Source organism: Stegodyphus dumicola, chromosome X2 (genome assembly GCF_044657685.1).
Source record: "Stegodyphus dumicola isolate Sdum_Otavi_A_Nest chromosome X2, ASM4465768v1".
In the NCBI taxonomy this organism is placed as follows: Eukaryota; Metazoa; Arthropoda; class Arachnida; order Araneae; family Eresidae; genus Stegodyphus; species Stegodyphus dumicola.
Window position 1 is genome coordinate 61,363,459 of NC_140781.1, and position 9,961 is coordinate 61,373,419.

General features: G+C 33.3%; 1 protein-coding gene across 3 annotated transcripts in view; it reads right to left on the reverse strand.

The window, feature by feature from the left end:
- The window catches only part of LOC118184676 (octopamine receptor beta-2R-like), a 259,732-nt gene that overhangs the window by 236,198 nt on the left and 13,573 nt on the right, over nucleotides 1–9,961 (reverse strand). The gene's annotated exons all lie outside the window — the stretch shown is intronic.

Consider the following 9,961-nt stretch of genomic DNA (forward strand, 5'->3'; position numbering starts at 1 on the left):
TTAGTGCATTACAGATTGCTTATATTCACATATTCTAAATTCAATATACATGCAGTAATTGCTAATGTGTGTTCGAAAGACCTGTATGAAGTATCTTTAGTGAGAAATAAATTAATTAGAAATTAAATAAATCACGCCTATTCTTAGCTCTTTAATAACATATCAGATATTAGATTCATATTATTTATTTCATATTTTTAAATAAATTCTTAAATCAGGACATGAATTTGTCAGGAAGAGATTTTTTTATTATTAATAAATGTATAGTTGAATGCATGATGAACTGTATAATAAGAATGCAACTTACTAAGTTGAGTATAACCTATAAGATATTTCTCCCGCCTTCCTAGAATACCTTCGTAGTGGGGTGGTCTGCACTCTAGACGCATATTCCAGAGGTCCTTGGTTCGATTCCCGGCGAAGGCGTTGCTCATATTTCATCTTGCCTGCTTAAAAAAAAGTACCTAATGTCTCTATAGTGGCACCTGAACTAAAAGGGTGGTGGATGATGATTCTCCACACGCAGGATTTGGCGAGTGGGTCCCCTAAAAAACCCCAGTCGCCCTTTAAATGGAGGAGTATATAAGGTATTTCTTCCACCTTCCTAGCGAGCTTTCGTGGTATAGTGGTCAACACACTGAGCCGATATTTCAGAGGTCCGTGGTTCGATTCCCAGCGAAGGCGTTGCTTATTTTCCATCCTGCCTGCTTCCAAAAAAATACTTAATATCTCTACAAACCTACTTTGAAAAGGTGAAGAGAATGTCTTTTTATTTTTTTAAAGCTGATAAACTCTATTTCAAATAGAGGGAAGGGTATAAAGTGTGTTTCAAAAAAATGTTATTACTGCTCCTGTATAATCGAAAAAAAAACGAAATCAATCAAAATATTATCCAGACATTCTAATGAAACATTCGGCAATTGAATCAGAACATAATTCTTCATAAAATCGATAGATCCTTTCATATAATATATCAAAATACTTAAAAGTTGCAGATTCAGATAGTGTTTTCATGATTTATTCACGCATAAATTACTTTGGACTCAAAAAAGCTATTTAAAACACCCTAGTTTATGCTGTATAAAATACTAGACACAAATTTATTATATACTTACAATATTCAGTATGCATATCTGTACACAGGCAATAATTATCTACGCAATATAACTAAAGCTAGCCCTCAAATTTTACATCAAATGCATATCTTGTTTGGCAGTGCACAAATATGCATAACAATGATTACTTTCTCCTCTTCAACTCATTACATACTTCACTGAGTTGAATTTTGGTTGAAAGAAAATAATGTTAAACTTATTTAAAAAAAATTCTTTTCTATTTTAAGCATGATGAAAATTAAATGGGGTTTGGGGGGTTGCTTAATTAAGGAAAACATTTTATACTTCTTTCAATTACAATCCCTAAAGCAGATTAGGATGCAATTACGCCGTAATCGATACTCTTTTGCTTAATAAAAGTTTCAGGTTTTAATTTCTACTAGGGTTGCCTCTACTTCAGATTTTATAATTGTTTTATAATATGCGCATTTTATTTCTTGCTCCAGTGCTGATATTTTACCGTTTCCATTTGGTATGTACGTAAATATTAACGCACTGCAACTTAAATTTTTTAATCTCAGAAATAATGGTGCCAAAGTGATGTCCATAATTTTACCTACATACCTTTTCCCAGTTTTTCCAGCGTTTAACTTTTATCGTGTTTTTAAAGTGTTATTTAGGATGGCCTTACCTTCAATTTTGCCATGCGTAATCCTATTAAATACGTTTTGAAATCCATTCTTTAAAGTTACAATTAAGTTTTAAGTAAACAGTTGAGATTCAATGAAACTAAAATTTATAATTTTTCTCACTTGCAGTTATTAATTCAAGTGCTTATGGTGTATCCTTGATATTCATCTAAAGTACATTAAGAAACATCCTGCTGAGCTGAGTTTCCTCTTTTCATTTTGCGTATTCATTTCTAATTTATGCATTATTACCTACTGCTAAATAAACCGATCACAATCATAATAATAATTTTCGTTCTTAAAGGAGCAAGTGAAGACATAAAATTACTGAAAAAACTGCTATAAGTACCAAAAGAAAATGAATCCAGAAGTGTGTAAGAGGGAAAAATCAGCATTAATTAAGATCATTGAAAAACTATAATTTCACAGAGCAGCAGGTTCGTAAGGAAGACAGATAGTGTATTTCCAAATATGAGTGCCAGTTTTATTAAATAAACTTAATTAAACAAAAATAACAAATTTTAATTTAAATGTGGACCTACATAGTATAAATCAGATCCACACTCTGTAGAGACTTCTAATTTCCTGGAGTCAGAAAAGTGAAAAATTAACCGTGTTATCGCTATGATTCAAACTATGGATATTCCATTTGCTAACTGGACATTTTAAGCATGTACAGTGCCTTTGCTAACTGGACGAACTGCTTAAAACGTCCAGTGGTAGAGACATTAGGATTTTTTGGAAGCCAGAGAGATGAAAAATTAGCAACCGCCTTCGCCGGGAATCGAACCACGGACCTCTGGAATACCGGCCCAGCGTGCAGAACCACTACACCACGAAGGATGCTAGGAAATCATCATCCACAACTCTTTTAGTTCGTGCGCCACTTATAGAGACATTAGGATTTTTTGGAAGCCAGAGAGATGAAAAATTAGCAACCGCCTTTGCCGGGAATCGAACCATGGACCTCTGGAATACCGGCCCAGCGTGCAGAACCACTACACCACGAAGGACGCTAGGAAAGTGGGAGAAATACCTTATACAGTTAGCAAATGAACTGTACTGGAGAATTACAACATTACCCGTACACTGTAGAGAAAGCACAAGGGAAGGCGGTAATTCCTTGCATTCTCCCCTCGATTAAAAAGCGACTGAGGAAAACCACAAGAAGCCACATCCGCTTATAAGAAGTTCAAGTGCTAACGAGAACATAAACATTTTTGCATCTGCTTATAAGAAGTTCAAGTGCTAATGAAAACATAAAAATTTTTGCATCTGCTTATAAAAACTAATTGTCGGGCTATCCGCCAATCTTTAATGAAAAACATTGAGAAAATAAGAATACGTTTGTACTTTTAATACCCAATTAATTGCACAGGTATGCATTCCGGTACAAAATTTATAATGAGAAAATCTCCACAGTATAAAGACTTTAATTAAACTCTTAATGATACTTACATTTTGGGCGCAGACATAATCAATCATGCGTTATATTTATGATCAGAGAACATCTACCAGCAAAAGAATTCAATTAAATTTAAGAATTGATTTTCTTGGTGTATATCCTCTTGCTGGTTTGAAGTGAATTTAATATTTTAGCAATCAATAAGTTTCCTCGTTAAATAATAAACGTAGGAGATCTATAGAAATTCGTAAAAGAAACTACAAAATAACAATTTATATTTGAAAACAACTGCTATATTTGCATACTTATCAGTTATAATTAAATTTGTATGCATAATACTTAACATATTTCTTCAGATTTTAAGAAACTCAATAAACATGAATTAACATTACGTTACTCGTTCCTTCCCATGTGGTAAAAATGCATGATAAAGTAAATTTTAATGGCTTTTTTAATACTGGAACTTCTGTTGCGAAATGAATTTGAAGAAAGTTAATTTTCTTCTTTGTCTCAAAATGTTAGTAAAGCGTCAGTAGAATAATGAAAAGAATTTAGTTTGAAAACTAATAACGAATTTTATTTACTTGACAACGCCTGGAATTCTTTAATCATATAAATTGATATCTAACTCACACATTAATCTCCTTTAAGTGCAAGAGCAATTTTTTACTGTAAGAAATACATCGGAATTTCGAAGCAAGTAAGAAAGGAAGAGCGATCCAAAGGAATAATTGGAAGCATCTCCGTGAAAGAGCAGATAGCTACGTTAAATATCTAATATTTAAGCTGAGCCGAAGAACTTTTTCAATCAAACTAAAAATTCTTTTAAATGGTTTCTAGTTTTGACATCATGAGGAAAAGCCGATTTTTCGATTAAAAGCAACACGAATTTAATTTTGTAGAGGATGCTTTCTTTAAAACTATCTTCATTTGCCGGTTGTTTTCATCCATTTTTTGTTCTTTTCAGAAGTAGAGTTATCAAAGTACTTTTTTTCCTTATTTGGAAGTGTAAGGCTAAATGGAATCTGGTTAGTGTAATGGCACAGTTAAACCAGTATCTTTAAGAGCTGAAATTATTTCAGAATTCTGGAACTCTTTCAGAATTCTTTCTAGAAAAGTTTCTTAAACTTTTCTATAGAATTCTTTAAAGAATAATTTTGAAGATATAATGAGCAAGTAATTTTAGAGAAAGTATTCTGTAAAATTCCTTAATGATTGATTTTACAGACATCATTAAGCGATTTATATTTATGAAATAAATAATGAAATTTTATTTAACGAAAAATTCTTGAATTTTTTTATAACTGATCAAATCTTTGAAAAACAAGAATAAATATCCTGACAGGTTTGTATTTGCTAGGCTCGAAATACTGGAGTGGATGATAAAACTGATTACAGGCGAAAACATCGCAAACGAAAACGTCGCGGAGAAAACAACACAAGGCGAAAATATCATGGGAAAAAAGAAAGCAAGCAGAAAACATTGCAGTCTAAAACATCGTCGTTGAAAATAAAGCGGTTTAAAAATTCAGCAGTTTAAAACATATTAGTCGAAAATATCTTGGTAGAAAATAAACCACCCACAAATCATAGCATAACGATAACAATGCAGATACACGTTGTTCAGGATTTAAAGGGTGTAAATGCATATTTGCATAATAGGCTGTGAGAGCAAAAAGGAACGAAGAATATTTTCAGTTTCTGAAATTAACTAATACATTTTTCTCAAAAAATTAACAAGGAAACTTAAACATTCAAAAACTGAAAATGAGTATAAAATTAATGTTACTTATAGCAGTTAACAGCGTTTTATAATTTAATGATTAATTAAACAATTTTAATAGAGGTAATCACATGCAGTTAGTTAGTTATCTTCCTTTTTTAATCTTTCTAGACTATATTTTATGCAAAATTATCAATAAAACTTTATAAAAGAGATAAATTAGTACTTACCTTTATTAGTTCACTATATAAGTTTAAAATTCTATTAACTGCTAAGGCCCACCAGCGGCCGAGCGGTAAAGTAGCTGAACACTGGTGGTCCGGCCCGAGGTTCGAATCCCGCGGACGGGCTGGCTGCATGAGCGTTTTCGTGGTTTTCCCCATGTGTAACGTGTAGAGTATATTTTGCATAAAATATAGTCTTTCTAGACTATATTTTATGCAAAATTATCAATAAAACTTTATAAAAGAGATAAATTAGTACTTACCTTTATTAGTTCACTATATAAGTTTAAAATTCTATTAACTGCTAAGGCCCACCAGCGGCCGAGCGGTAAAGTAGCTGAACACTGGTGGTCCGGCCCGAGGTTCGAATCCCGCGGACGGGCTGGCTGCATGAGCGTTTTCGTGGTTTTCCCCATGTGTAACGTGTATACGAACAAGTTTCCCTTAGAAAGTCCTCCACGAAGGCATCCCTACCCTTAGGCAGATAGCCCTCGAGGCTTTGCCGTAATTACACACACACACATTCTATTAACTGCTACACGTAGCATCATTTTTCTACTCATTTTCAGTTTTTGAATGCTTAAGTTTCCTTCTTATTTTTTCAGCAAAAAATTATTAATAAATTCAAAAATGTGAAATATAAAACTAAAAATATTCCTCATCCCTTCCTCCACTCACAAACCATTATGCGAATTTTGAAAGCCTGAAAACGCACGCCTGCAATGTTACCGTCACGTGATGAATTGTAGGTGCTTTATTTTTTACCACATTATTTTCGACAATGATGTTTCTAAACTCCAAAGTTTTCGAACCACTTTATTTTTGATGACGGGATTTTGCACCACAATGTTTTAGAACTGCGATGCTTTCTCCTTGCTTTATTTTCTCCCATGATGTTTTGTCCGACGACGTTTTCGCCTTGCTTTCTCAGCAACGTTTCCGTCCGCGCTGTATTTGCCGCTATGTTTTCCGGCTCACACCGTAAAACTGAATTCAGACGATATTTTGAAAGTTTAATATGGAACTTAAACTAATTTAAATAAATCAATTGAAAGTCTGTAACTTCCTTGTAAGTAAGTACTGAGTAGAGAATTTAAGTGCGTGTGATATTAATGAAAAGAAGTTAGTTATAAACATTAAACACCAAATTTTGCTTATAATTCTTATGTCTTTAAGCAAATTAATCTTACAAATGAAGTATATCAATAATGATGATTGTCGATTTAATAATTTGATTTTAAGCTTGTAAAGTAATTTAAGACTGTAAAACTACGAAAGCTACTGATTCAAATTTTAATTAATCTTAGTAGCAAACACATCAGAAGTAACAAATGATCCGTAGAATTATGACAAATGTGGCATACTTAGACAACTTATTTATATTTGCTTTAAAATATCCTCAGTAAACAAAGACAACATTTCGGTGTACCTTAAAGTTTTACATCTCATTCATTCCACATGATGTCTCAATAAATACCAAGTGAGTAAAAGCATTTCTGTATATCCACGGCATTCGTTCTGAATTCGACGATGCATTGGCAACCCATGACTAAGCTGATGATCAAGAATGATTGATGGGAAAAGTTCGTAAGCTGCTGAGTGTGAAACTTGTATATTTCCGGTTGCGATCATGAAGCGTTACGACTCTCCAGCAATCAGTGTCAGTTAAATATCGCAGAACCACGTAGATAAATAACTGTTGACCTTACTAGATGCAAATATAGTCAACATATCCCTCAACGAGATCAGAATTATCTACCAGGTAAAGAGATATGGAAATGAACACCTCACAAATGAATCAGCTGTAGTGTGTGTAATATAATCTCCTTGTTGCATCTTTATAAAGTTTGCTATATATAGCACTTCTGAATTTACAAAATTATTTAATCTACTGACATGTGCATATAATAATTCTTCAATTGCTTATGACTTTTAAAACTCAGCTTACTTAACATATCAACTTAACATATCAAGGATTTTTTTAGAGAGAATTTAAGATCGAGTTTTAGATGATCAGTATATTAACATTTAAGTAAATCCTTCCTCAATTTTACACTGCACCTGCCGTTGCTTTTCTTTACATTACTCATGTAATTCGAAAGAAGTCAGGGCGAAACAGTAGCTTAATGGCTGTACACTTAATTTAATTTCAGGACTTCTAACGGATGTGTTAATGATGCTTTCAGAGTCGTCTCCGATCACGCGCAATTAAACTTTATACTGTGATGGATCCCATGTATTATGACATCATCTGCTATTGCTGCAGCTATTTCACGAATTTTTCGTTTCCTTCTTTCGCTTTTCAGAATAGTTTCATTTTACTTTCGTGAATTATGATGACAATTCTTCCATCGCTGTGCAATAAACAAACTTATGTTTTTATAGGGTGCGGTTTATCCGCCCCGATTGATTGAAATTTGATTTTATATATATTTTTATATATGATTTTATATATTTTATTTATATATATATAAAGAGAGAGAAAGAGAGATATGCCTTTCGGTTTCCACTTGAACTAGATTAGTTAGACGGAGCTACGCAAGCCACGGCTGTCTACAAGTAGGAGAGAATAATTTCATGTAGGATTTTCTAAGGGAATCTTGTTAGTATACATATTCACGTACAACCAATATGTTTATGGAATTGTATTTATATGTAAATATACATAATTTATGCTGCTTGGGCTATTTATTATGAATTGTAAAAATTACGAATCGCTTGTTATTCATTAACAACCGGATCACACATTAATTTCATGGCTTAAATGCATATCAAGTTAGTTATTAAACATGTTGTTTAAACATTCCCAAAAATCCAAGTAGCTAAAAAAAATCTTCTGGCACATTCGAAAATTCACATGCAAATACCAGTCAGCCATACATGACAATAGTAGATTAATAAGCACAACTGGTGTAAAACAACAAGCAAACAGGCTAAAACATATATAAAATATGTCGCCTCAGTAAGATGTTACTTTGGACTATTTATGTGGTACTGTTGTTTGTACTAGCAAATAGCAAAGGTTTGAAGATCTGACAATGATTTAACAAAAGTCTAACGGTAGTCAACTAAGAGAACTCGATAAAAGTTGTAGGAATAATTTCAGGGAAGTGGGTATGCGAAAAAATCTCCAGGTACGAGTGTTCGATAAATGACGCAATCCGACTATGCTACAGTTCGTGTTTCCAACGTGGGGTCTACATAAAATACCTTCACAGCGAGAGCCATGTTTACACTGACTTCCTTCAACAGTGAAAGCTGCCATACGTACACGGACAGATTCGCTTATCAGCAATACAGAACCACTCGTCCATATTTCCTGGACATGAAATCTAGCAAATCATAGTCATCTTTAGTGATCCCTCGCAGCATATGAATGAGTTAATGGAAAGTCGATGATATCCTGAAACTCGCTGCTATTCTAATGCTTTCGTATCTATAAATGATACCTTTTAGCAAAATAATGTCCGTCCACACATGATGAGGATCTTTATGGAAAGTTACCAACACTTTTCTAACCTACTAAATCTCCATAGGTACAGAAGTCATTTCATAATATGATGTGTGTGTATTTAATTATGGCAAAGCACACTAGGGCTATCTGCCTAAGGGGAGGGATGCCTTTCGTGGAGGACTTTCTAAGGGAAACTGGCTCGTATACACGTTACACATGGGGAAAACCACGAAAACACCCATGCAGCCAGCCCGTTCGCGGGATTCGAACCTCGGACCGAACTACCAGTGTTCAGCGACATTACCGCACGGCCGCTGGTGGGCCATTTCATAATAAGAACGAACTTAATAAACAATGCAGAATAATTGGTAAAACATTTTCTAGAAGCATTCGATATTTATATAAGGCTATGCTATATCAGAGATTCTGAAGCATTGCCATCATAGGCGACTAATATGTAAGAATACGTAAAAACTAATATACTACTAATATGTAAGAATTGTGGAGCTGCATTTGCTTAATAAATGAAGTGATGACTATCAGATTTCAATATATCCTTCATCTTTATTATGTCATTGTTCATGTCGAGTTTTCATCCCAATCAAACATCTTTTTTTTCTGTTTGTGCGAATTTGTTTTTTACACATATATTTCACACAGCATCTTCTTATACCAAACATGCTCCTGTTTTCCTTCAGCTTTCACTGTTTTAAACACGAAAGTTATTTAGTATGTTCTTAAATGTCAGATAAGCATGAATATGGGAATTTGTAGCAATATTTTTCTGTTTTAAACTTTTATGTCCATCAATTATAAATTCGAAAACCAATTTTAAGTTTGAAGCTGCATTTAGTGCCCCATTAATTCAAATGTAATATATCTGAACTCAATTACAGCTACAGAACCATTACAATCAATGGAAAACTTGCCAGAATCTTTATATTCAGTTCGCTTGTTATACTATATAATTATATTATTATTATAGTTATATTTCTACGTGTTGTTATAACTATAATAATAGCATAAAGATTATATATACGCGTGTGTGTCAGTATTATTATAGTTATATTGTTATAATGACAAAATAAATCCATCATAATATTCATAATAATTTTATGAATAAAGCAAAAACCCAGAAAATATTAATGTTGATGAATTCAGATCCAAAATTTAAGTGGCAGTATGTGAGACATAAAAAATCACTTGCCCGATTCTAGTAAGCGCAATCCAATAAAAATCTGACGCTGTCATAAATGCTTATTGACAAAGCGTCCATTGCCCATGAAATGACACCTGTTGCGTTTGGGACTCGTGGCGTTAATAAAACCTATTGTGTGATAATCAAGTAGTTTATTTTCTTCAGGACGGAAGAAATAACCTGAGCAGCAGATACCTGTATTTCAGCGTCGCC